The sequence below is a fragment of the Anser anser genome (assembly GCF_964211835.1).
Source record: "Anser anser genome assembly, chromosome: 6".
Lineage (NCBI taxonomy): Eukaryota > Metazoa > Chordata > Aves > Anseriformes > Anatidae > Anser > Anser anser.
In genome coordinates, this window is record NC_139726.1 from 14,381,264 (window position 1) to 14,408,722 (window position 27,459).

General features: G+C 45.6%; 1 long non-coding RNA gene across 7 annotated transcripts in view; it reads right to left on the minus strand.

Moving 5' to 3' along the window:
- Nucleotides 1-17,981: 17,981 nt before the first annotated feature.
- LOC310901299 overlaps nt 17,982-27,459 on the minus strand; it is a 41,686-nt gene continuing 32,208 nt past the window's right edge. For 2 of the 7 annotated variants that reach the window (XR_014585720.1, XR_014585721.1), the window contains exons 5-7: nt 21,395-21,501; nt 19,035-19,206; nt 17,983-18,932 (exon numbers count right to left, since the gene is read on the minus strand). This is a non-coding gene — a long non-coding RNA (uncharacterized lncRNA). Of the gene's footprint in view, nt 18,933-19,034; nt 19,207-21,394; nt 21,502-21,578; nt 21,659-21,799; nt 21,972-27,459 lie in introns of those variants that run through there. The other 5 variants (XR_014585723.1, XR_014585725.1, XR_014585724.1 and 2 more) reach the window with 5 other exon arrangements.

A 27,459-nucleotide genomic window follows, 5' to 3' on the forward strand; every position in this document is an offset into this window, starting at 1 on the left:
TGCCCCACAACCAGGGGGTCCCCTCACGGGGGCTGTGCCCCCAGCAGCTGACCGAGCTGACCCTTCCTGCTAGGCACGGGCCCAGCTCACCCACCTCAGCATGAGGACATTCCACAGATGCCAGGACATGTGTTCTTGCTTTCCCAGCCACTATCAGCTCCTTTCCACCACCTTTGGAGACTTTCTGGTGGAAAGGCTGCTTTCGAACAGATTTGTGCCTGGGCTGGGCTTCGTTAATCAAATCATTTCTTGACACAAAACACCGAGGACTCACTGGAGGTGCAAGGCCAGAGAATGGGGCTGAGCTGAGCAGCTCCAGGGGCACTTCCACAGCTTCAAGGAAACTGCCAAGCTCTCAGCTTGGTGTGCAGAGCTTAAAAATTAGCAGGTACATTTGGAGCAACAAAAACAAATCCTCCCAGCCCTGCTTTCCCCACTATCTCCTGGCAGATGTCCTACTCCCTGCTCCTGGAAGAGCCTGGATCCCACCCAAAAAATGAGTTGGTCCGGGGCAGGACTTTGTGGAAACACAAGCACGTGCCACCCCAAGCACCCCTGCTCTCCCACCTGGGCTGAATCCACCTAAGCTCACCCCAAACAACTAGCTCCCTGTAGGTTTTAGCAGGGGGTTTTAGCCTGGAGTTAATCAGAAGACAAGCCCTGTGTGATGGCCTTGTGCACAACCACACCAACTGCCCCCATTGCACCTGAGGACAGGGCAGCGGAGAGCTTGGTCCTTCAGCCTTTGTGCAAGGACGGGCTGTAAGAGCCATTCCTCCTTCTCCCTCTCTGGCCAGTTTTGACACTTGTGCAGCATCTGAGCAGAGAAAACCAAGCCCAAACACTTACCAGGCTCCTGTCTCTCCTTAATGCTTGATTGCCAAAAGACAACAACCACGTTCCTCAGGTCTCTAAGCAGATTGATTTGATTATTTATTTATTTACTTTAACCTTCAAAGATCCTGCAGGATTAGGGCCTGGTTTAACCTCTGACAGAACCGACAGATGCTTTAGGAGCTGTAAAGACTTTTTAGGGTTCTTAGTCTTTGGCCTCTCAGCAGAGACCTGGACCTTTATACTGCTGCCAGAACAAAGGAGGAGAGGTGCTGGTGGTGCTCTCTAGTGGCAGCCTGCAAAGGGAGGAGTGGAGCAGCACGCAGATGTTACCGGAACATCTGGAGCAGCAATGGGGCAGCTGAGGTAAAATACAGCTGGGGAGATAGGCAAGAAAAACAGCAAACATCAGCTAGGGGAGTGGCAGGCTGCAGACTGGTGTTTGCATCCTCTGCCCAGGTTAGTCTTGATCAAAATGTGTAGTGCTTCCCATTAGCCATCCAAAGGCATCTGTAGGGTTTCTGTGCAATGCACTGATTTTTTTTTGCTGCTTGCAAAGGGAACATTGCACCTGACTAGCTCCATCTTAGTTGTTTTTAACATGAGCAAACCCTTTTGAGATTAGGGAATATTAGCCCCATTCCAGTGATGGGAAATAGAGGCAGAGAGGGCTAGCCTTAAGGGTGCTTTAACATTGGTGCAGAGGAACTTAGCAGCAGTGGAAAAAAAAATGCCTTTTTTTTTTTTTTTAAGTTAAAATAGCTTCATAACCTAGCTTAGAGCATGGAGAGAGTTAACCTTAATAAGTTTTAAATTTTATAACCCTTTCTTCATTACCTCTTCAAGTTTCCAGATAACAGACTGAGAATTAGATAGAGAATATTGAAAGTCTCCTATTATCTAGCAGGGAAACAAATCTGAAATGTTGGAGGGAGAAGGGCTTGTGAGAAAGTTAAATTATTTTAAAAAATAAAATAAAAAATAAAATCTACAACATTCTCCACTTCCCAGCTGATTCAGGATAAGGTTTATGTTCAGCCACCCAGCAAGATTGAATGCCTTTGGCCTTTTCTCAGAAGAAAATAACAATCCCACACTAAACCCAAATTATCTCTCCTCTCACCTGAGTATTTTTTTTTCCTATTTGATTAAAAACCATAAAGATTGCACTTTGGGGAAGAAGCATCTCTGATTCCAGCCTCCTCAGCAGTCCCTACAAGCAGCTGCACCCCTTTTGAGGCCAGGCACAGACAAGGGGGGGGGGGGAGGGGGGGGGTGGAGCTTCCCTCCCCACATCTTCACCTAGGAAGAAACAAGGAGTTCCTGGGTCCTGGACAAGTTCCCAGGACAATGTCCAGCTGTCCGAGAGCTCTGTGAGATACCCTGGACCTCCTCACCCCCAGCCTTCCTCAGAGCCACCAAACCGCTGCCAGCATCAACCTGGAGGGAACAGAGCTGGGTGGGAGCAAGACTTGGGCTTTTGCTTCTTGCTGGATCAGCAGCCAAACAATTTTTTTCTTGGTGCAGAACAAAAATAGGGATATTTATTCACAAGTATGTAAGCCCCTTGTGGCCAACAAGTAAACCTGACCCCGATCCCTATTCCAAAGAAACCGCTTCGGGGTGCGAGCAGCACCAGCAGGTGGAGCTGCGGGATCAGCAGTGAGGACGGGAGGTGCCTCGTGCAGCTCGCAGGGCAAGGCACGTTTGGTTTTGACGGGGAGCTGCAAAGTCTCGGCTCGTTGTGGCCTTCTGAAGCACCCCTCACCGCCGCAAGTTAAGGAAAGGAAATGTTTGTTTCAAGCGCAGGAGGAAAGGCGGAGAAGGGGGAGAGCCTGCTGCTTCCTGCAGAGAAGAGGGATGCTCCGAGTGGGGGATGTTTAATGGCCTTCAGCTGCCAGTCCTGGTGCCACCGCAGGCCTCACATGCAGCCTTGCCCATATTGCTTGGAGACACATCTGAAATGGAGTTTCACCATTTTGCAGGGAATTCAGGTGATTGCCAAGCAAATGGACTCAGGAGCATCTTTCAGTCCCCATCCTCCCTCTTTACCTAGCAGCCCCCTGAAATGCCCTCTGTCCTAAAGCCTCGTGCAAAAGCTTTCATTGATAGGTAATATTCTCCTGTTTGTAGCCAAAAGACAGAGCCATATCTAAGGATCTGTGTGACCTGAGCAAGGAGAGTGGCAGATGGGGGGCTCCTCCAGCTCCCCAACACATGCTCAGCACACTGGTGCCTCAAGTTGCAAGAGATTTTATAGAAGAAATAAAGCAATAACTTCAGCATAACGAGCTCTCAACACAGTCCTCCTCAGCTTAATTTTTAACTGTGGGGGTGACCAACCAGCACAACAGCTTCCATGGGGAGCGAGCAGATGTGCCATCCCGAACAGATCATGGATGTATCCTCCTCTGGGGATTTGAGGTGGTGGCAAACTCCCTTTTTGGGCAGGCCTGCCTGACACCCTGGCATTTGACATGGACATGCTCAGACGAGTTATCAAAGTAATACATTCAAGGAAAAGCTGTATTAATGCTGTTAGATTTCACTTATTGCTTGCTCCAGCTGAGTTATTACACCATCCTGCGAGCCTGCACCAGTGGTGAGCACAGGGCTGGACCTGCTCTGAAGGCCCAGCACCTCTGCAAGACCCTGAGAAGTTTGAATAATGCCATATTCTGCAGGCCAGACCTAGCCTATCCCAATTATCATCTCATTTATGGGCTCAGGGCAGCCAAAACAGGAGGAGTTTTTTGCTTAGGGTACATGGGAGCCAACATACAACTGCAACAGCTTCTCCTCGCTTTCCCATCTCTGCAGCGCTTCTGCCACATGGTAACAGTAGGGAATGAGCTATTTGCTCCACAAGCATAACCACAGCCTAACACTGCACGAAACACGTAGGAACAAAAATAAAGGCATGTTCAAACCATGTTGCAGCTATTGTTCTTCAGCAGGATTTTCATCTCACGGCAATTTCTGAGGGAGTTGAAGTCTTTGTGGTTTCTTGCATTTGGGGGGAAAAAAGAAAAAGAAAATAAAAGATCTAAGCACAATATCCTCGGAGATCTGGCCTGGGTGACACTGTCCCCAGATCACTCGGTGGCATGTGACATTATAGCCTGCAAAACAAGCTTTTTACAGGGGAAGATGTAGCTTGGTGCTGACTGCCCCACCACAGGGCCAAGCCGCAGGATGAGGTCCCATCCCCCAAGACCTCTGTCCCACTGCGTGCTGGTACCACCTCGCGTGGGACAGTCAGCCCCTTCACAGCCCAGCTCTGCTCCCACGTGCCAAGGAACAGACATTAAGACATTTACTTGAAGGAGAGCCACCTCAGAGCACACAAGATGGTAGAGTGGACACCCTGCGGTGCCCAGCCACCTCTGCGGCCTACACGCGCTGCATGGACCCAGCAGCCATACTGCCAGCACAGGGCAACAGGGCACGTACGGCCAAGGAACCACTCAGCCCTATGAGGCAGGGGGCATGAAGGAGTTTTGTGCCTCAAAATATCTCCAGCACACCCTCCTGCCCACTCAGCTGCTCTGTGCTCAGCTGCAAGCCCCCAAGCAACCTGACCTCAGGTAAATTGAGCCCTCATTTGAGCAGGGAGTTGGATCTGAAACCTCCTGCAGTCTAACCAGCCTAAAGCCTGCCACGATGTGCATAATATCTGCCATGGGAGGTCATCCCAAGCTGCCACTACCTCTTCCTTGGTCAAGCATTGGAACGGGCTGCCCAGGGAAGTGGTGGAGTCCCTGTCTCTGAAATTATTTAAGAGATGTGTGAACAGGGCACTAAGAGACATGGCTTAGTGACGGGACTTGGTAGGTAGGTCACATAGATGGTTGAACTTGGTGATCTTGAAGATCTTAGATCATTTTATTCCTATGCACCTCCTATAGAAGCCAAATCATCCAGCTCTCCAAGACCTCATGCAGCAGATCTGCAGCCAGATCTCTCCCAGTATCTAGCTTATTCCTTCTGTCAACCCAGCCGGTACAGATCATTGTCTGAGGTGGATGTAGAAAGCCCAGGACTCAGCTCTTAAAGCCCTGTTAAGTTCATAGGGCTGGAGCCTCAGGGAAAAGAGAGCAAAACCCTTCCCAGGGCAGCCCCAAGAGACAAACCAGAACTTTAAGCTTAGGAACTTTGGTCCCTTTGGTAAATAACCAGGCAGGAATTGGGAGACTGCAGAAAGAGTCCTTTAATATCCTGGTTGCCAATAAAAAGAATAGGCTGTACATTTAATAACTTTGCATGTTTTATGACATTATTGTCTGTAAACCTTCTTAGTTTCCTTAGTAATCAGAAAACTGACTCCTTTAATAGAAAACATGGTGTACTTACCACAAGAGCTGAGAAGGAAAATTGGTCTCTTATGCAAATAGTTCAATTATAATCAAACAAACACAGAAAAAGGTCGGGTTCCCAAAAGGATGTCTATTTACATTATAAATAAGGAACTGGGAAACAGGAACAACGTGACAGTTTTACTGCTCCTGAGTCGTGCCTTGCTAAGGTAAATGGCAATTTCATGAGTGGACAAGCGCTCCTGGGAGAGCGAGCTGGAGGCAGCATGGACATCTGTCTGTCTGTCCATTTGTCCTGCCTCCTGTGGCTCCTTCCTGCCAGGTCCTTGCCACTAGGTCCCCATAGCCAGGCAGAGCAGGGACTGCTCCCTGGTGCAACCCAGGGTGGTGTTATGGCTTTTTTTGTGTGTGGAAAACTGTAAAAAGGCTCATTCTGTTCACAAAGCCAAGAGGCTGATCCCCTGGGTAAGTCAGCAGGGTTTCCTATTTGGTGTTTGGCTAGATGATCTGAAATCAGTGCAAACAGCTCTGAAGAAAGCAATATTAGTCACTTAAACTCTTCGCTGAAGATAAAAACAGTTTCTAATATGAATCAAAATCCTCACGGACAAAGAGAAATTGGTTCCTCTTTATTATTAACACCTTTTGGTTCCCAGTCATAAACTGTTAGCACATTCTGACTAAGACATTGGAGCTTTTTTGGAATAAGAAAACCAAAACCAATAAATATTTTACTATTTATAAGTAATCTGTTACTGGTGAGTACTGTACTCCTACTATAGCTTTGAATTAATGTATAACTTAAATAATGACTAGCCTAGTGCTGTTGTGTCGGTTTACATCCGGGAAGGCTTTAGGCAAAAGCAGGACCTGATGGGGATGGTTGAATAATAGAATATAGAGACAGGGAGCCTAACACAAGGCGAGAAGCAAGCCCAGTATAGGGGAATATAAATACAAGACAGGAAATATAAATGTAAGAAAGCTTTTTATAAGAAAAAGCAAAATATTCCCTTTGTCACTTCCCAGGAGGTGACTGCAGGCCAAGCCCATAAAACACATCCTGACCCCCACCTGTGGGAAGTGGTCAAGGCTGCAATGAATCTGCAATGAATACTGTCTGGGTATGAAGCATTCAGCTCAAGAAACATTCAAATAAGACAGAGAGAGCCCAGCAATAAGCCAAGGCTACTACAGCACTGCAAGTGTGAGAACGACACTCTGCCATAGCCACCTATGTCCACTCAGACATGATGCTGTCAGACAGAAGGCAATGCCTGTAATCTCACACCTTGAGACTCACAACAGCTTCAGGTGAAAAGGCATTCAGGTACACATTCAGCCAGGTAAAATAAAAATAAAAATGTCATGGAAAAACTGTTGTACAGATGTATATAACCTGTATCAAGTGACAGAAGGAAACCACTTCAGTCCATGCCTCTAATTCCTGAATCAACTCCTTCATCCCTAATTAATCAGGATAATCTGCAGGTTTTCAGTTCATTAAAAATCACATCAACTTTTGCAAAGTTTTCTGAGCACTCCCCAAATTGGACATTATTCCCACTTCCAAACAAGTGCAATAAAACATGCTGCCTAAGACATGCTTCCTGCCTAAGACCAAGCTTCTGACAGTGCTCTTCTTTTACCTGCCCAAAATAGACCGGGTATTTTAGGCTGGAGGGGAAGTTTGGCCCTGACCTGTCTCTGCTCCCTAGTGCAGCCTGTAGCCTGCAGTGACTGCGGAAGGGCACAGGTAGCCATATGCCAGCAAGACTCTGTGCCTGCCCCCTCTCCCGCGTTGTCGCACACCACTAAGGATCCTGCTCTGCCTCTGGCACATCAGACCAAATTGGTCCTTGGCCCAGATGCAAACTTCAGGAAGAGAGGGAGCACACAGCCCCATACTGATTTATTGGGAATGTGGCGCAGTGGGAAGGACCTGCAAATACCCAACAATCCAAGCCCTGAAAGAAGAATAAAGGGGTGTCCTGAGGCACTGCGAAATAAGCTGTCTTTCCTGCTATGAGTCTAAAGGAGATCAAACACTCAGTAAGAGAAAAATAACCCTGCTCCAACAGAAAGAGGGATTAGGGACTGCTTCCAAGGGGAGAACCCACCAATAAATTCAAAGTGAGATTCAGCAAGAACTGTGGAGACAGGTCTAGGTGACAGCACTGTGTGCCCGTACAGACTTCAGCAGGACTCTGCTTTCTTCTCTTCCTCCTACGTGTTAAATACTGCACAGCAACAGTAGATAACAACTACATTCCCAGATCCCTAGAGGTGACCGCACACCAGCAGGTGAACGTGTGCATATAGCACATTAAACACATACATCCCCCAGGCTAGTCTCTGTCTATACATTAACCATTGGTCCAGGCTGGCTGCATGACAGCATCTGTACAACACTCAGTATCAGTGCTGCACAACCATTTTAGAAGCTGGAGCAAAAAAAAAGCACATATGCTTCCCAAAATCCTGCAGGATGTATTCACTGTTACCAACAGCTGGACAGGCTTTTGCATGGTAACATCACAGCCGTCTGTAATGCAGAAGAAAAGGAAGAGCTGGGGCCTGAGCTGAGCTGCCAGCATTCCAGCATGAAAGGTTATTTCAGTAAGGGGCACAAATGCAGATGCTGTTTCTGAGCAGAGCAGAATCCCGTCCCACCAATGCCCACTGCAGTCACTTGGTGTCAGGATGTTCCTAGCCCATGGTGTGCCCTCCACCATCCAGAGCGGTGGAGCTGTTGGAGTCAGGATCCAACCAGGATGCCCAGGAAGTGGAACCCATTGTATGTGTGTTAAAACTACAGGCTCTCACAAGCAGCAAAACTCTTCTGCAGGTGCTAATGTTGCTTTCACAAACACTCTGCCTCCCTTCATCACAAAGTTAAATGCTTGCCAAGATCAACATAATTGCTGAAACGAACCAAGATCTGAAAGAACTTCCTTCCAGCCACACAATATTAGCAGAATCAAAGTGACCCCTCTTGATTGGGTCTTCAATATTCAGGGGAATGTGCAACACCTTGCCACATCATTTGAAGAAGCTTGTTTCAGAAGATGTACAGAGGAGAGTGGGACAGTTATTAATGGACTTAACTCACTCCATGAAGAGATGTAATTAAAGAGTAATTAAAAAGATGTAATTAAAGAGGCTAAAGCGTATCTTACAGCGCCATGTATTAACAGATTAGCTAAAGCTCTGCAGGTGTACCCCGGGAAAAACATTACAAGAGGAAGAAACATACTTTGAGCAGTGCAAACTTATATTGTTGCATTACCATAAATGCTACCAACTTTTTTCCACCACCACAGGCAGTGTCCTCACTGGGATCAGCACTGTGGAAATATGGAAACAAAGACTAATTCCTGACCAATTCTGAGGTAAAAGCTATCTCACAACAAAAGTTCTGGAGGGCCACCCCAATTCCTATGGAGCATAGTCCTAAGTAACCTGCATTCCTCATCACTAATCCATAACGTGGTCACACATAGCCAGAGCATGAGGATCCACCCAGCAGCACTGCTTCTCTGGCCATGCCACATCTCTCTGAGATTTGGCCCACTGTCCAAAGTGCTTCTACTCTCTGTTTTGATTGAGGAAAATGCAGAGAGTGCCTCGGGCTCCATTTGTACCAACCCGCAAAGTGATTTAGTTATAGTTTAACTCCTGCTTGAAAACGAGGTCAAGAGGTGAAGCGAACAAGCTAAGGAGAAGTCCTCCAGCAGGCATGTGGTTATTGGGTACACTGCATAAAATCAGCTACGCCATCTCTACGAATAATCTTATGATTCACCACGCACGGAAGCCTTTGGAAACTGGTGAGGACAACTGTTGTCCCTAGAAGTACTGGCTAACTTGGGTAAGAATGCCAAGACTTCTGCTGTGCTGTTAGGTGCCTTCCCCCACCAGATGTGGCACCAGGCAGCCCGTTTTGCCCCAAAAGAGGCTGAACTGGCAACTTGAAGGTTGCAAGAATTTGTATCCCCTCAGTTCCAAAACATTGCACGTTTTCACTCTGCCAGGGCTTCTACAACTCTAAACACTTTTCCAGGTATCTGAGATAAATTTTAACAGACTGCGACATCCCTCCCTGTTCTCTTCATGCAGGGAAATCCCTGTTGCTTCATGTAGGTGCCAGAATGCGTTACTCACCCTGAAACACACAGAAGGCATTGGAAAAGCAGGGGCTTAACCAGTGAGCCTCCTGCTCATGCAGTCCTTGTCTGACAAAGGGGGAAAGAAACTACAAGCCACGTTTTCTAAAGCAAGAGAAAATAAATAAACACAGTACCTACTACGTGGCAAGAGGAAAAGCAGGGCAAGCAGATTTGGTGGTACTTCTGAAGGACACTTTCCTGCAAGGGATGTGTGCTGCCCTCCCTCAGCTATGGCTAAGGATGGGACATCAAAATTTCTGAAGTTGTGAGGTTCAAGGCTTCATTTTTTTTTTTTTTAATCTGATCTCACACTCCTGTCACCTTGGTACCTTAGTCCAATCTCAAGTTTTTCTAGGTAAACATTTCCACAGAGCAGCTATGGTATGTGTTAGCTCTTTCCATTTGCCCTTTGTATTTCCCAGGGTTGCATGCAATTTCCCATTCAGCAAGGCTGAGGAGACTTCAGTGAAGAGGCAAGGGGAGGCTCCTCAGAGGATATGACCAAGCATAGTATGTTTTCCATCTCCTTTTCCCTGCAGTGATGGTTCTGCCCTTCCCTTCCCACAGCCCAGTTAGACAAGTCAGGCTCTAGTCTGACCTTCCTCTGCCTCCCTCACCCCTGCATATTTCCTGCTGACATTCGCCATGGCATGAGAAAAATGCATGGCTCCAGTCAGAAGTCTGTGCCTGACCCACACCTGCCCACAGATCCTTCTCAGATCCTGTTCTCAGAATTGATTTTCTGTAAACGTAGGTATTTCAGAAAGCTTACAGCTTTCACGTGGCCTTCACCTATGTCACTGCAGAATTAGTCTACAATCCTTCCCACTTCCTAGGATCCATGAAAAATGATGGGGATTTGACATTTATATCTGGATGGCTTACAAGATACTTCTGCATCTCTGAAGAGCTATTGAGCTCGGGAAGCAATTGTCAATGTAAATTACGTGTAACTGGAAGATTTCTCCATCCACCCTTCTCTGAACATCTGGGCAGATCTTCAGCTGGTGTAAATCAGTGTAGCTGTGCTGTTACTCCAGCTGAGTGTCTGGCACATATGTCTTATAGCTCTTCCAATATTAAAAACACATTCGCTTTTTACGTGAGCTCAAATATTTATATAATATTCTTTGGACAATTTTACTTTTTGGTGGAGATCAGTCTCCCACACAGAGATGGGTGTAAGTAAAATGGCTGCAGCCTTTAGCATTTACTCACCTCTTGCTTTCTGTGTCCCTTCTGAATGTAGTTTTCATCACTGTTTTTATGATGTGACATGCACATGAAAAAAATCCACATATCAGAAAGAACTGACAGGGGACCAGAAGCTGCTTACAGATAAAATTCAAAATATGAGTTTAATGCCCAGTTAACTAAAATAATGTCATTTGAGTTACACAGGTGCCATTCTAGAGTTTAAGAGAAGAATCTGTACATTTCTAAACTGTGTGCCAGATCATTGTATCAGAATACCTCCATTACCATCAGTAATGGATCTATGTTCCCTTACATCAGAGGATGAGCTGGCCACCTATGGAAGTGTATTAACAGTGTATTAACAGTCACAAAATTGATCTTCAGTCTTAGGCCACACAAAATTCAATTTAAAAGCTCTGTTTCACAAGAATATCTCAGCACCTCTGAGGAGAAGATACAAGCTCTGATGGTCTCCTGCAGCAGCCCTGTCCCCATAGCCATGCAGGTAATCTGGGGAAGCTTTTTTTCCCCGGCTGTGAACTTCTGTATCAGAAGATTTTTCTCCTGACTTTCACTGCTTTCTACATTATTTGATGACCATCCTTTGAGTACTAGGGCAGACTTGCGTGATGGCTTCTGAATCTTGACTGCAGTTCATCACTGTTTTTCACAATGGTTGCTGAAACAGCTCCATGTTAACTACTACATAAATCTCCCATTTCCCCCGAATGCAGACAGTTTGGAATCCTCTGCTGTGTGACTATAGAGTTTTTTCTTCTCATCAGTCACACTAGAAAAGTTATTAAAAACAGGGTTTTTAATAAACCCCAGAAAGTTATGTATTTCCTGTACATGCCTGGCTAGCAAAAGACTCCTTTTCAAAACTGCCATATGCAAAGCTTATATCATCTGCCAAGGAAACTATACCTAAACTCAGAGCAGCAGAAGTAAGTGAACTGAAAGAAGAACCTGTGCATATTTCCTTTACCAACCAACCCCCAGCTGCTTCAGACAAATGACTAGGAATGAGATTTCTGCACATCTTTAAAGCCCACAGGATTCCTCTGTCAGCACTAGAAAGAATCCTATTGCAAAACCCCTCTCCATCTTGTCTTGTCTGCCTACAGAATGAGCTGGCTAAGAAGCATGGCTTTCTTGGTCTGTCACAACATCTGGAAGTCATATTAACACATCCAAGCAGATGAGAGCCGGAGACCAGCGAGTTATGTAAAGAATGAACGTGTCTGCCCAACCCTCTTCCCAGACACCACATTATCGTGAGGGGAAATAAATGGAGCCCAATGGGGGAATGCAGGTGCGAGAAAAGGATGGCATTTGTACACATCTCTACATCACCTTCGTCACATCAAAGACCCTGCCTTTAATTTGTGTTCAGATGGACAACTGAAATTTCATACTACTCAAATGTGTACGTTCCCCTGCAGCAGGCCAAGGGAGATATAGGGAAATTCAATTATAAACGACTGGTGGGGCAATAACTCCCCATCTTCATTTCTAGCTCAGCAGCTGAGATAAAGAGTGGTCTATTCTACAGAAAGAGTTCACTACCCTGATAACTGTAGCTGCACTGAAGTTGCTGGTAGCAGCATCGTGCCTTGCAAATAGAGCCCTGTCTGGGCACAGTATTTCTTCCTTAGTGGTTACTGACTGGCAAAATTTCCATGTTTTCCATACTGCCTATTTTCACCACGTTGCAAACAGACACTCCAGTATGAACCGCTTATCAGCAGTGCTCACTTGTTGTTAATATTTCATCTTTTAGGTCACCAAAGAAGTGTTGCCAGCCTTGTCCTACTGCCTGCATTTGCAGACCACCAGAGCAGCACTGATCACAGCTGCCAGGCCTGGGACTCTGACATGCTCAGAAACATCCTATAAATTCTAGCCCACCATCTGATGTGCAGTTTGATGAACAGATGGCACTGAAGAAATATCTCTCGAATGCACCAAATATTTGTCAATAGAAAGTCCACGCCTCAGAGCCATCCAACAAACTGGAATATGCTATTGCTTCGCTGACCTTTAACTGGTGTGAAGTTGAATGCCACATTGTTCTCATACTCCACACAACAACCACTGAAATGCAAGATGGGTCTGCTACTGTAGTTTTGCAGCTCTCCACTAAATGTGCCATTTGCCACTGCCCTCATTCCCGTAGGTCTCACAGAGAGCTGATTGCTGTTTGTGGAGAGCCCTTGCACATTGACTTCTAAGGCAAGTGGCAGGCTGGGCAGCCTGGCCGTGGTGTGGACAAATGGTTCTGCCCCTCGGTAGGATGGGTCATCCCACATTTGTCCAAGACCACTATAATCTAGTAGAGAATAATTTAAATTCTTCCTATCTGAAGGAATCAAGGAGTTACTTCAAACACAGATACAGCCCCCCAATCATGATCCAAAAATGCAAAGTGGAGGAATTTTAAAGGCATCACTCAATGGCAGCTACCCACATCTAGTTACTGCATGGGATTCAGCTCAGGCGCCCACCTGAAAGGAATGAGTGCCAGAACTTCAACCTATACCTTAAAGATCAGAGATCAAAGAGCAACCGCTGCATAAAACTCAAATTCCTTCAGTCAGATGAGGGGCAGGCTGGTCTTGGTTCGATACAAACAGTTGTAGAGCTTTGTTGCAAACTACAACCACACAGGTATTTCATTTGTTTTTACCCTTGGCTGTTATCATCTCCCCAGAGCTGGCTCAGGCAGAACCAGGTCAGTTGGTTCCAGTCAAACCTCTGGGGAGGGGAAGGAGGAGGGACCACTTATTTGCACTGCTAAGCAAAGCCAATCTTTCTATCACCATCTGCCCTGCTCTGTTGCTAGATGGGTTAAAAAACTGCATAGCTAGGAAGAACAGAAATACATACCCCACCCAGCCTCCCTCCACTATATAGCTGCCATAATCGAAGGTTAAAAATGAACTCTGGCCAATGAGATGGAAATAAAGAATAAACATGCAGAAGCATCTGAGATTTACTACTCAGATATGACTATTTTCCATGGGATTTGACTAAGAATTCCTGGCAGAGGAATGGAAAGCAAATCTCACTCTGTCCTTTGAATGGAATGGGGATTTTCAGGTCTTTCTCTGGCTGAGTAAGTGCAGGCATGTGCAGCTTTCTGTGGATGTTAGCAGATGTAAATACCATGTTCAGCAGTCAAAGGTCCGGCATAAGCTTGCTGCTTTCAGAAGGTCTGAGGTTTAAAAGAAGCCTGTAAAGACAGCAGGAGCCTTCCTTGTCTCAAATGCCTGATCCAAAGCCCACTGAACCAGCAGGTTATCTGACTATGGATGGTTTGCTCATTCTGAGCACGAGGATTTTTTGCTGAATTTGGTTATGAAGTTTGCAGGGAATATTAGAATAATTGGGGCTAAAAGGTGAGTTTCCTCTCTTCCCCTTCATTTCAGCTACACAAATCCAGGCCTTAGCAAATTGCAGCTCTACAGCTGAAACACACAAGAGATGTCTCTCAGCAGCCACAGATATGTATAGCTCTCAGTATATGCCAAAACAAAATTTATGTAGGATCCATTGTTAGAGCAATAATCCTTCTCCAGTCTGGGAACACCACATCCTAACTGACATGTCACACATCCTTAATTAATCCCCTTATAATTAAATGGCCTTCTCATGCCACTCCTGGCACCTGAGCCAGCATCTCCACAAGGTGCCATGCTAAGAGGCATGGATGCACCAGCCTGCTCCAGAAACCCCAGCCCAGCACAGACTGACCTCGATTCCCACACACATTTAGAGGAAAGGTAACTCAGCCAACCACATCCAGAACAAACCCAAAAAAGGGACAGAGGGATAGTGATCGACATTCCTTCTTCCCCTGAAATACTGCTTCTAGTACAACCCTTCTGCTTTCCTGCATCTTTCAGCACCCCTACAGCAGCAGAGTGGGGCTCCTGCTGAGAATGGGGATGCAGTTACTGGTGTGGTGCTGATGATGAGACAACACCTCCGTTTCCTGAGTCAAGGCAGGGTGCTGGAATTCCCCCAACTCCACCGTCCCTCCTGGCTTTGTACACCTGTGAATGATCCATATTGTTTGGCTATACTGCAGGGACTGAGGAGAATTGCTCCCACCAGTTAAAAGCAGGGCAGAAGAGTCACATTGCAGTGTGGAGATGTTTACTCCATAAGGTATTACAGAAAGTATCTGCTTTTGGAGGGGAACCGGTAAGAAGTCGGGAAAACACTACATGGCCAAGAGAAAGCACTGCATCCTAAGCTGACTGCATTCTGCTTGAAACCCAGAGACCCAAATCCTCAACTGGTGTAAACCAGTGAGGTCCAGTTACATCACCCATATATCTAACCAAATTCAGTATATTCCCTGAGACTGCATCGTGCTTGGCAATAGCCTCCTATTCTATATGTGCTCTCAGCTAGCACAACCCGCATTCAAAGGATGAGATTTTCAGCCAGATCATTGTCTGAAGGTTGGGATTTGGAGGTGGCTCAGCAAGTGAAACATACCACATGACTTCAGATCACAGCAGTGATCAGAAGCAGAGCCATGCACTCTGGCTGTGCCTGAGGAAATCCAGAGCAAACAGAGCAAGCAGGCCAGACCTTGCTGAGATCAGCAAAGTGAGGCTGCAGCTCTGTCTCTTACAGCGCACTTAATACGTGGCCATCTGGGTACTTCATGAAAGGAGAGGGAGGGAGGGGAGAGACTGCTTAGCTGCTTTTGCTTGAGCCATGAGAAATCTTCCACTCTTATCTCCTTCCCCAGATTTAAAACCTTAACATAGCTAGTGCTATCAAATTGCTAGTTCTAGTGAAGAAGTGTTGGACAGTTGCATCTCAGATTCACAATTTGATCTAAAAACTGTTCAAGCTCCTAATTTTATCAGGGCACACAGATTTCTATTAGGACCCTAAATAGCATTGTGAAGTTTATTTCAAATTATTTATTTTCAGACCTGTTGAGCCAAACATGGAATTAAATATCCCTTTCAGCCTGCATTCAGATGGCTTCTCTCTCAGTTGCGGTGGAGCTATTTAGTTTCAATGGGGCATAGAAAGAAATTCAGGCAGTGGCTCTGATCTAGCCACATCTGGGATTCCTGCACAAATTCCTCACCTGCAGCAAACTCAGTTTGGATTTCCACTGGAAGCATAAAGTCATCCATGCCACAAAAACCAAACTGAGCAACAAGCCTGCTACACCTCCCACTGCCCATCTGCCAGCTTTCACAGACAACAAATTTGCTTGGGACAACAAAGATGTCTCAGGAAGCAGTCAAATGAGCCTCCTTCAGCCTTTGGGTTCAAACCACCATAATTCTGTAAATGTATGGACTGAGTTCAGGCAGGGTGTGGTCTGAAAGCAACTGAGATTCAGCTTCAATGTTTTTATAAACTAGCTGGATACAGGACTCAAATGCATACTAAGTAAGCTTGCAGATGACACTAAATTGGGAGGACCTGTTGACTCACTCAAGGGTGGAGAGGCCTTGCAGAGAGATCTGGACAAATTAAAGGGCTGGGCAATCACCAACCACATGAAATTTAACGAGAGCAGATTCTGCACCTGGAACAGAGCCATCATGGAAACGCATAGGCTGGGGGAGGGGGAGGAGATGTTTGAGAGCAACCCCACAGAAAGGGATCTGGGGGGTTCTGGTTGACAGAAAGTTGAACACAAGTCATCAGCGTGCCCTGGCAGCCAAAAGGGTCAGCCGTACCCTGGGGTGCCTCAGGCACATCACAGCTAGCAGGTCAAGGGAAGGGATTGTCCTGCTCTGCCTGGTCCTGCGGCCTTACCTCAAGGACTGTGCACAGTTTCAAGCGCCACAATATAAGAATGATATAAAACTACTAGAGAGTGTCCAAAGGAGGGCTACAAAGATGGTGAAGGGTCTAGAGGGGAAGACGTAAGGATCAGCTGAAGTCCCTTGGTCTGTTCAGCCCAGAGCAGAGCAGGCCGAGGGGAGGCCTCATGGCGGCCTGCAGCTCCCTCACGAGGGGAGCGGAGGGGCAGGCGCTGAGCTCTGCTCTCTGGGGACAGCGACAGGACCCGAGGGCACGGCGTGGAGCTGGGACAGGGGAGGGTCGGGCTGGGTGTTAGGAAAAGGTTCTGCACCCAGAAGGTGTTCGGGCACCGGGACAGGCCCCACAGGGCAGTGGCCACAGCACCAAGCCTGCCAGAGTTCAAGAAGCATTTGGACAACGTTGTCAGACACATTGTTTGATTTTTGGGTGGTCCTGTGTGGAGCCAGGAGTGGGACTTGATGATGTGTGTGGGTCCCTCCCAGCTCAGGATATTCCATGATTCTATGACTCAGTGGACACATCAGGACAAAATTCACTTCCTGCAATCCTTAGTGGGAACCATTCCTCAGCTCATATGCAAGAGACAGCCCTGGCTCACTCAGGGGAGCTGACACCCTAATTCTGCTCCCTCTCTTCCTCCACACCAGCAGTTCTAGCAGCTCTTCACACTCTGGCTCAAACTGGTCCCATTCAGTGTCACGGTCACCTCTTCCAGTTTAATTCACATTGACAAAAGCAGTGTTACTCGTAAATTACAATAAACCAAGAGGATTTTCTAATGCTGTAAATAAAGAACTAACCCAGGTTCTACTCTTCCTTCCCCAGAATTAGAAACATCAGACAATGTGGAGCTGAACAAAGGAAAAGAGCACAAAATTCAGGGACTGGTTCATTATAAAGAGCTGCCAGAATGTTTTGATAGAACTTTAGAAGTTATTTTAAACACACGATAACTAGATAATCCTTGGTCGTGCTCATTGATATTAAGTTTATTTAACATCAGTCAGGTCACAAGACAGCTAGAGCATCAGTCCTCAATTGTTCCTGTTGGCATCCAGCTTCTGCTCGAGTCTGTGTCCTCAGGGACACCTTTGTGTTACTCTGTAGTGGGTTTACCCTGAAGTTCAGAACTTTTATCCTCATCGGTCTGCTGTACCCAATAACAATCTTATTCCAGCACTACTTTCTTTGTGATGTTTGTAACATAAATTCAGTATTAGTAGGTGTTATGAAAACAAATGTGAATGAAAACAAAGATGCAAAAAGCACTATGGTTACAGGTTCTATGAGAAAATACCTGGAGAATCTTTTCAGTTTTAATGTGGAATAAACCTTGATGTTTTCATGAACATGCAAGGCTTTGTATAGCCCAGACAGCAATGCTTTTGGGTTGCACTAGAGCAGATGGGGTGTGTACAAACATTTCTGAGGTGTATCATCCTGTCTACAACACCTGCTCCACAGAAGATAGAAATTACAGAATTATAAGACTGCAAGCTTTGGATAGACATAGTCTACCCTTCTGATCCCTGACAGTACTTTTTTTTTTGCTGTCAGCCCAGAAGAGCCAAATACATCTTTACAGGTAGGATTCCTGAAAGAAGAAAAAAATCCCTTCAGTATATGATAAATTCCTTAATATAGGATGTCAGTATCATGATTACTGCTTGACAGACGGGAAAACTGAGAAAGAGAGGTCATGCCTATCCATGTTTGAAAAAGGAGGTTTGAGCAGTACAGGCTCCTACTTGCTTGCCTTCGCTATCTGTAGAAAGCCCAGCTGTCCTTGCCTGAGGGCACAATAAGCTGCTGTGTGTACCTAGGTGGATGGGAACATGCATGCCCTGGAGGATGCCTAAGGCATGGCTCACCAGATGGATGTACAGCAAACGAGGATGGCCTCAAGGCACACATTGCAAAGCAGATAGCCCATAGACATCTGACAGGCCAGTTCTGAGCTAAGAGATGGACTTCAGCCCCCTGGTTCTGTTCTGACTGTATCCTTCTGTCTTCCATTTCACAGGCAGTTAAAATATCCCCCCCTAGCTAACCTAGAGTGATCGTCTTTTTAAGATACTGATATTCACTCTGAAGATAATGGTTCTTTATCAGCTAAGAGGTGGATCAGAGTATCCAGTGCTCACAGTAACCATATTTTCAACCAACTGAATGACAGAGAACAAAGCAAGGGATGGTTGCTAAGAACATATCCTCTGTACAACCAACCCTCATAATGGGTGTATCATGGAAGACAACTCAGAGAAAAGATTAAGCTGTACCATGTTATGATGCATTTTAAAGTGGGATAAAGTTTTTATTTGTTGCTTTCTAATGACAACATACCTAACACCATGATATGTGCTACATTACATGGTGACAAAAACTGGGCCATTGTACAGTATAGAGTTCTCCAAGTGCTTCACACCATTTTAGCCCACATCTTCTAATCTTTGCAATCTGTGAAGAGAAGTTAAAGAGCTCTGATTGACATACAACACATACCAATATCCACATGCGAAGTCTAAAGTCCTACTACATAAATATTCGTTGAAGCTTGTTCAGGCAGCATCCAATGCTGGGTTTGAAGGACATTTTGAGGTTTTCTCTACAAGACAAAGATGGAGGAAACCCATGACAACTGTAATCTGCTCACATTGGTGTGCTGTAGAATGGGTTTACCCATGCACAGTGAAGATGGTACTCGTACCTGTCATGTGCAGGCTGGGATAAACAGAATCATCTGCCTCTGAGCTCACAAGGATCATCCTCCATTGGAATTTGTAACCTCTGTTGGTATTGAAACTGCTAAAAACTGTCACCACATGAACCACTTGAGAAAGACTAGGTATCAAAATGCCAGCTAGCAGGAGCAAAGACATCTGTAAAAGGTAGAGTTTGATGTTTAAACAGCAGAAGCTTTCTATATATTCTAGATATTTCTAGATATTCTGAAAGAAATTCTGCTGATGGAAGAGAGTCAAATAACATACTCATCTCAGCTCCAAGCAATGCTTTTTACGTAAGTCCCTGCTGGATAGGCTACAACAAATTGCTCATAATTGACTATGGGTTTGCTCTGGAGGCACTGAAGGCACAAAAGAAATCAAACTCTACCAGACTTCAGTCCTACCTGTGTTAATGCATGGAACAAGGACTCCAGTGCTACTTAGAAACTAATATTATTGAGAAACAGACGTTTCATGCAAGTTGCCAGTCCTATTTCCTCGATATAAAGTGCTAGAAATGTGTGCATAACACAGATGTCAAACGTGCTACAGGGCTTGAAAGTTCATCTGGTGTCAACAACTCTCATTCCTTGGATGTGTTTTCTCCTTGGATGAATCATCCTGGACACAAAGTCCTAATTATCCACCCCAAATCAGATAATGGTCTTCACCTGGCTACAACAACATACTAGCTCTTTCCCACATTGAACTCATCAAATTACCAGTGATTCACCCACTACTGTATCTGGTGCAAGTCCAAGTGTAGAGGTTACTCTGAATCAATTCAGTGTTCAAGAAAATTAAAGAAGATTACTCCTGAATTGGAAGGGCAGTTATCATAACAGTATTTACTTAATTAGGACAAAACCAGTTAAATTTTACTGCAAGAAGTTAGTCTTCTTGCTCCTACACATCTACTTTACCAGCTTGACCTTCAATATTTCATCCACAAAGATGCCAGCTTTTATATTACTTTGGGTGAATTTCAGAAGGTTGGGTTAAACAATCCAAAAAAATTGGAAAGCTTGGACAAGCTATTTGACCTTCTTAAGTCTGCAAGGCCTGATACTAAGTACTTAGTCATTTACATTTCCAGCCAAAAGCAAAAGCACACAGACCTATACTGACTAAAAACAAGTGTGGAGAAGGGAATGCAACGGTTACTGGAATTGGTTACAGCAAGCCACCACCATTACTTGTGACAATCAAAGTGAGATTTGCACACTGAAAGACATGGGTGCGACTGCTACCCAAGTCAAAGGGCTTTTCCAGTTGGTTTTTGCCCTAGCTTTCTTTTCCAAGCCAACTCCTTCTTTTTCGGAAATTGCTCACAACTTTCTTCAAGGATTCCTTTGGGAGGTGAAGTTTTCTAGGCTAAGATTCAACCCAAAAGGTTTTAATTTTAGCCAAATTGATTTGACCATTTTTGAGTGGTGAAGGAATGGAAGAAAATACTTTTCCCATATGTTCCAGTCAGTGGAATATGCTTGCAGAGAAAAAAGAATCCTTGAGGAGACGGAGGGGGAGAGGGGCTAAATACCTCTAAAGGATAAAAATATTCCCAGACACAACACCACCATGAGCTAAGCCCCAACCTTACGTCAAAGAACACAGCAGCAATGGCATTTGCATTTACACCAGCTGAGTATCTGACCCATAGGAATAGAGAAGAAAGCTTTCTATTAAAATTTTGGATAGAACTCGTCAGAATCTAAACAACATGGAAAAAGCCTTCTATGTTAACTCCCTTCTTGTTATTTTTTTCAAGATCAAGAGATAGCACAATCCTATGCATGAAGAAGCATTGCTGCAAGCCCTGCCTGAACACAAGTCCCTACAGCAAGACACCTCTGCTCAGACCTTCAGCAAAAGTCAGAACCTCCCCAAAGAATCTGAGCTAATTAGCCGTGAGGGCTCATTAATGGCTGTGTGTTCCCACATGCTACTTCTGGCAGCTCATCTGGTCAACCTCTCAGTCAGACCAAGTCTTCCCCATCCCCACTTGTGGAGGCTGCATTGCCTCTTAGCTGTATTGAAAAAACATGAAGTCCAGGAAGAAAATAAGTAAAGTCAGTGGCAAACAGTTTTCACAACTAGAGTTGCCCAAACCTTAGCACTTCCAGTACCTGGAAAAAGATGAACCTCAAAACTGACAGTTTCTACTTCTGACCATGAAAACTCAAGAATCTGTGCCGACAGATGACCCGCTCTACAGTGCTGCTTAAGGCAGAGCTCACAAAGCTTGAAACATCCCACAGCAAAGAGATCCGGGTCTCACAAGAGACCAACTGCACAGCGTAAAGCCTAGAAATTCAAAAAAACAGTAGATTTCTTAACTTACTCTTGATAGAGCCTCCAAGGTTTTCCAGCTTCTTGGTTTCACATGTCAGGCTCGAGACACTCCAGTTTGTTCAGCATCCATGAGGTTTTCATTATGTTACCTTGAAGCTGTGTATAAAAAAGCCCTTTAGTCATGAGCAGCACGCTCATTTTTATTTAATAATATCATTATTATTGTTAAATACCTATGCCGTAGGTATGTGCAGAAGATCTCAAGAAGATTGCTAGGCATTTTGTGAAAGCCTAAATTGTCTGCCTCAAACAGCTTACAATATATAAAGGTGAACATCAAATAAAGAATGAATTAGGCAAGAATATAAACAGAGCTACATAAATTTATATCATTTTGCAGTGTAAAAAACTATATTCATGCTAGCTATTACTTGTGAATTAACTCCTTCAGTACCTCCACTTGGCTGTTTCTAATCTGCTGGTTCTTAATCTCTGTATTTAATACAGACACAAACCTTGGAAGGAAAATAACCCTTTTCATATTCCCTTTCTTACACTCTCCCTTGAGCACCTGCCAGAGAGTTCTAGTGGACACAGGCTCCTTAGAAGTGCTTAAGTACAGGTGGAGGACACTGAGAATGATTGATAAACTTTTGATAGGACACAGGTGAGTTGGGAGGGCAGAGGGCCAGATAATGAAGAAAGGAAAGAAAAAAAGAAAAAAAAAAGGACAAAAAAAAAGCAGCAAACAAGTTGTGAAGGGCTGAAAAGCAATCCTGAGACCCTCACACTTGGTGCAGATATAGAGACAGGAGCAATAACAGGAAAGAAATGCAAATGGACATAACACCAACACTCTAAATTAGCAGATTTTTCTAGCAGTGATCCAGCTTCCATATCTTTAGCGGTAGTAGTCTGTGGAAGGTTAAATGAGAAAGGGAAAGGTGTAAGAAGGCTGGAAAGGACCAGGAAGATGAGAAATGACAAAAGGAGGAGGGAGGGCACTGAAGATAATAAAAATCTCATTGGGAAAAAGCTGTGAAGTTTTGTTAGAGATTGTTTGTGTGTAGCAGGAAAGACAAAAGTGTCACATAAGCTGAGAAGTAGTTGTTTAGTAGTCAGGAAGATGGTAGAAAACCAATAGGTTGGTACTTTAACTCCCAGGAAATCTTAACTGTAGGTTAAGGATGATGAATAACCTATTTATATTCCACACGATGGACCCCTGGAGACATGAGAGTCTGTAGGAAGAGGAGATTAGTCTATACTCCAAAATATTTCTCTGATTGAACTTTATCTCCAAGGAGAAACTAATGATGACAGGTTACCAAAACAAACAAACAAAAAACCCTCTTGCTAGGACAGTTTAGCCTGAGTGATATAACCTAACCCAACAAAAGGATTTTTTACTGTCTTGCTTTTTACACAGTAACATTTGCTAGCACAACCCCATTGGATTTGAACGTTTTACCCTTCTGTCAAATCCCTATTGTTTGTTCACTACACAGGTAGGTTCTTTCAGAATATACCTGTCCCGGGTCCCAACCCTGCAACAAGATCAGCAAAGTGACATTCTAGGAAAGGTTTCTTGTATTGCAACCTGTTAATTTACCTGCTGTTGTCAAGTCTCAATGATCAAAGGCGTGAGTCATGCCCTGTGAAAGCTGTATGTTTAGGTTAAACATGATGGGGTTTAACACAATGTTCGGTAATAAACATTGGGCTTCTTTTTAACTGCCTTCTGTTTAGGGTTGCCCATTGTACAGGTAAGAACTCTGATTACAAATAAAGCTGATTTTTTTCAGCCTGGGAACTGCAGAGCTCCACCCAGCCGGGGATTAGCTCTGCATGTCCCTGGAGCAGAGGTGCTGCGATGTGCGCCTAAGGCAGCACCTACAGCCTGGCCGACCAGGCAGCCCTCCCTCCAGGCCCAGTCGCGAGCTGGGACAGTGGTACTGGCCACACAAGGGAGAGACCCCGAAGCTGAAAGCAGTATAGTCCATTTTTCCAAACAATTAGAGGATTCTTGTGACTGGCTCAAGGGGTGGTGGCTCCGGAGAGGACCTGGAGCTCCCTCTGTGACCTTAGCTTCTTATAGACCCTACAGTGCTGTGTCTCTGTGTTGGAGTTCCCTATCCACCAAAGGGATAATTCTACCCGGGTCCTCACTGGTCTCTTTCAACTATTCAGAGCAGCTGAATAGTACATAAAACAGGTTAGGGTAAGAGCTTCATCTGTAAACACCATTCAAACGTGATTATAAATGCTCTTTTATTTAATTTGACAGTATATTTAATTTGGGGTAAAAAAAAAAGCAGCCAGTACTAAATGTGCCATGGGCAGTACTTTGTCACTTTATATGTCCTTATGTCTTGTGAGACACAACCTGTCTCTATAAGAACTGTTATAACTGTGATCCTTACTGTGACACATCCTCTGAAGACCTCAAAAGTCTCTAAAAAAAATACTGGCTACCATGAAGCTTTGTGGATTTCCCCCTGAAGAGGAAGCAGAAATGGAACCCATGAGTGGTTCAACTTGCTGATGGGGCACACGCAGCATGCCCCATATTTCTTAAACTACCATATGTCAAGGACTGTGTTGACCATAGAGCTTCTGAGAGCAATCCTAATATCAAACAGATGTGGAGAAAATCTCTGGTCTGGATTTCAAGACTTCACCAGAAGGGAGCAGGAGAGGCCTGCAGAAGAGCTCCAAGTAATGTATGCACTGTGGACAGTGTTGTCCTGCACAGAGCCTGGCTTTGCTGTAGGTGCATCACAGCCAGGCTCCCAACAGATATGACAACTGCAGGAGTGAGAAACCTGACCAACATCATTTTGTGACCTGGGAAATTGTAGCTTTGCATTTTTCCCTATGTCTGCAAGGTGCTTGCCTATAAACATGCTGGTCTGATGAGGACAGTACGAGTTTTCCCCTTCCTTTCCCTCTGCTAGTGTACTTACAGTTTATAAATGCACGTATGCCGGTAGTGTTCAATCTTATGTAAAAGGAACATAAATTAAGTCCAGTTTCACATACTTCTATAATTATATAACTGTACGTATGCTAACTGGTAGGACAGGTTAAGACCAAAATAGAATTCTACCCTTTTCCTACTGACATGGTCATATTGGATCACATAGCAAATTTGCAGTCGAAGACTGAGAAACTAAGTCTTAACTGATCCCATGTAAACGATAGTAAGAAAGAATCTAGTTTTAATCATATCTAGTTAGGAGCAACATTTCAGAACATGTTGAAAAAAAAATTAAGAAAAGCAAGTACAGAAAATGAAACTTTTCCCAAGTGCTGAACAGTTTCCTAGACAGCAGTTCATGAACCCCTGTCCTGGACACAAGGCTCCAGCTGCTGGCTGGCTCACAGTTGCAGAAGCAGCCCTGCAGCAAATTTTGCAACTGGTTTCTTGAAGACCAACATTAGCAAAATATGCAATGTAAATATACCAGTCCTTAGCTGCTTGGAGTCCTGCTCTTACCTACCCTCATCTGGCAGCAGCCCCCCTCAGAGCATGTGCAGGGCTACCTGCTGGAGAGTAAGTGTCCTACATGTGACATTGACAAAGTTGTGTCAGAGTTAAGAAAGGTCTGTGATTTCACATCAGGCCTAAATTCAGGGTCACAGTTTGTGGGAAGGCTTAGGACCAGGCACTTTTCCCCAAATTCTCGTATCACCACTAGTGGATGTAGCAGCCTTGGACACCCAACTCAATTTGGTTGCACATAATCCACCCATACCTGTAGGAAGCCTGACATGGTGGACATGAAGAGTCCATTAAGCCCATCCTCTCTATGGGTGAAGGTTCAGGTTTATAAGCTATCGTGAGTGATTTGACTCAAAACCTGGATTTCCTGGACATTTACTCATTTGCAAGCTGATTAAGGAGTTAAGTAGGAGAAGTGGCTAACCTAGGTGCAGGTCCCTTCTCAAGTCCAAGAGCAACCATCCCTGCTGGGTCCAGCAGGAGTAGCCGTGGACATTTATTGCCTGTCTGCCTGTCTTCACTCCCTAGCTCAACACTGGTGCTGCCAGAGTTTACCTGGAGCACGTGGATGCCCCATACCTGCTCCAGTGCAAGACCAGCACACCACTGCCACCAGGCTGGGGGTGCCCAGAGGAGACAGAAGTCCATCCTCAGCCATGAGAGCCGACTTTGCACCGAAGTGGCGGAGGAGTGCCCACAAGTCCAGGCTCTGGTGTGGCAGTGGAGCCCACCCCCAGCAGAGCTGCAGGTCAGATGCGCACAGGCAATGCCTAAAACCCCAGACATCTGCAGGAGCATGGGCTGGAGCCCTGTGGGCTAAGCAATGCATCCTGTTTGTCCCTTAAACTCAAAGCATGGTTAAAACTTATCAAGCTTTCCTAGCAGCTGGTTTATATACACAGAACGCTGGGTGTTGATGTTTACAAGACCCAGAACTCATTTCGGCTCTTTTCTATGCAAAAAGAACAAAACATTTAGGTACTTTCCATCAAAAATAACTTTGCTCTTGCCCTTTTGCCTCAGCCATCCAAGAACAAGGGCTGTGTGAGACCAGGAGAAGGGAAATGCTTAGAAATCCTGCTCGTTCAACTGCTGCTGTTCCTTGCTGACATTTAGCCCAGACAATATGAGCACCACCCTCAGCTACACCCAGCTGGGCTCAGTGACTTCACTGGGAAGCCATGGTGTGCCACGGCTGTAACCAACAGCAGAAACTGTCCAAATATTTCTGCGTGGAGCATGAGATTGTTTGCTAGACTGAAATATTCTTTGCTCAGTATATTTTGAGTGCCACATAAGTTGCTTTAACTTTGCTGCACCATTCCTGGTCCCAGGGATATCAGGATGATAATCAGGACAGGGCAGATGAGCCAGGAACCTGGATTCCCCTGCTGGTGCTGCCCTGAGGACAGCTGTCACCTCTGCTCCTACCTTCTCCTTGGGGAGAAGGAGTGACCTTCACACTGCTTTGTAGGGCCCTGCAAGCTGGAGATGAAAGTGCAGGCTGAAAAGCTGGCTGCTGTAGTTGCTTTCACTTCTCCCTTTCAAAATACCCACTGCAAAAGGGGATGATGGTGGGTCACAGAGGGGCATTTATGGGGGACATGGGGACTAATGAAAGGAGCAAGGACTCGGACTGCTGCTCTGCTGATGAATCCATATCATTTCAGTGCTGCGAAATCTCCTTGTCTCTGAAATTAACCTGGATAGCTGAAATACTGACTCAGACCAAGACATGTTGAATAGCAAGACATGGCCCTAAGTGGGGGATGAAGTTGAAAGCAGGGGTTGCCTCCGTACCAGCCGCTCCTAGCCAGGACCAGGCTCAGAGAGCTCAAAGCCTGAGTGAACAAGCCACCAACCCACGCGCCACAGGAAGAAAACCCCATCCACGTTGTTAGCCCTGTGACTGCCCAACTCCCCAAACTGCCCCAGCCCAGATATTTCTCCGAGGAGCCTCGCACCTTGGTGGGGGTTTGGATTACACTGTGACAACCTGACTGCCCACATGCAGAAGCACAGGTCCTGGCCTTGTTGCCGTTGCCGTGCCCATCACAAGGGCAGGTTCTTTGCGGTGAGAGCCAGCAGCACATCACAGCGCGCACTGCCACGCACAGCGCACCTCTCAGCCCGGACCTCCAGACAACAAAACCAGAGCTCCTTGCGAGTAACAGCCAGTTTCGCTTGCTTGGTCACTGAAGCCCTGCTTTCAGTTCTGGCCAGCCTCGCGTACACGGAGCGGTTCGTGTCGCAAATAGAAGGCAAAGATTAGCCTGCGGTGCACGCCTGAGCGCCAGGCCTCCGCATGCGTTCCGGCCTGCCCATCCAGCGAGCGCCTCCCCTCACAAAATACAGAAATAAATTTTAAAAATTAGCAGCCAGAATGTCCCAGTTAATGATTAAGCGGTGACAGTTGCACAACTTCCCCGGGAATGTCTGTTTTGATGGCTGTGGTACGCTGGCAGGCAGGAATGGTAAAAAACAGTCAGATGGTGAGGAGAGGACAGGGCCTGGGTGTCACAGTAGCGGCAGCAAGGTCTGGCAGGAGACAGGCCGTCCTTCAATGTCAGGGGGCTGGTGTCCCCCCTAGCACGGCTCAGCCCCAGGCT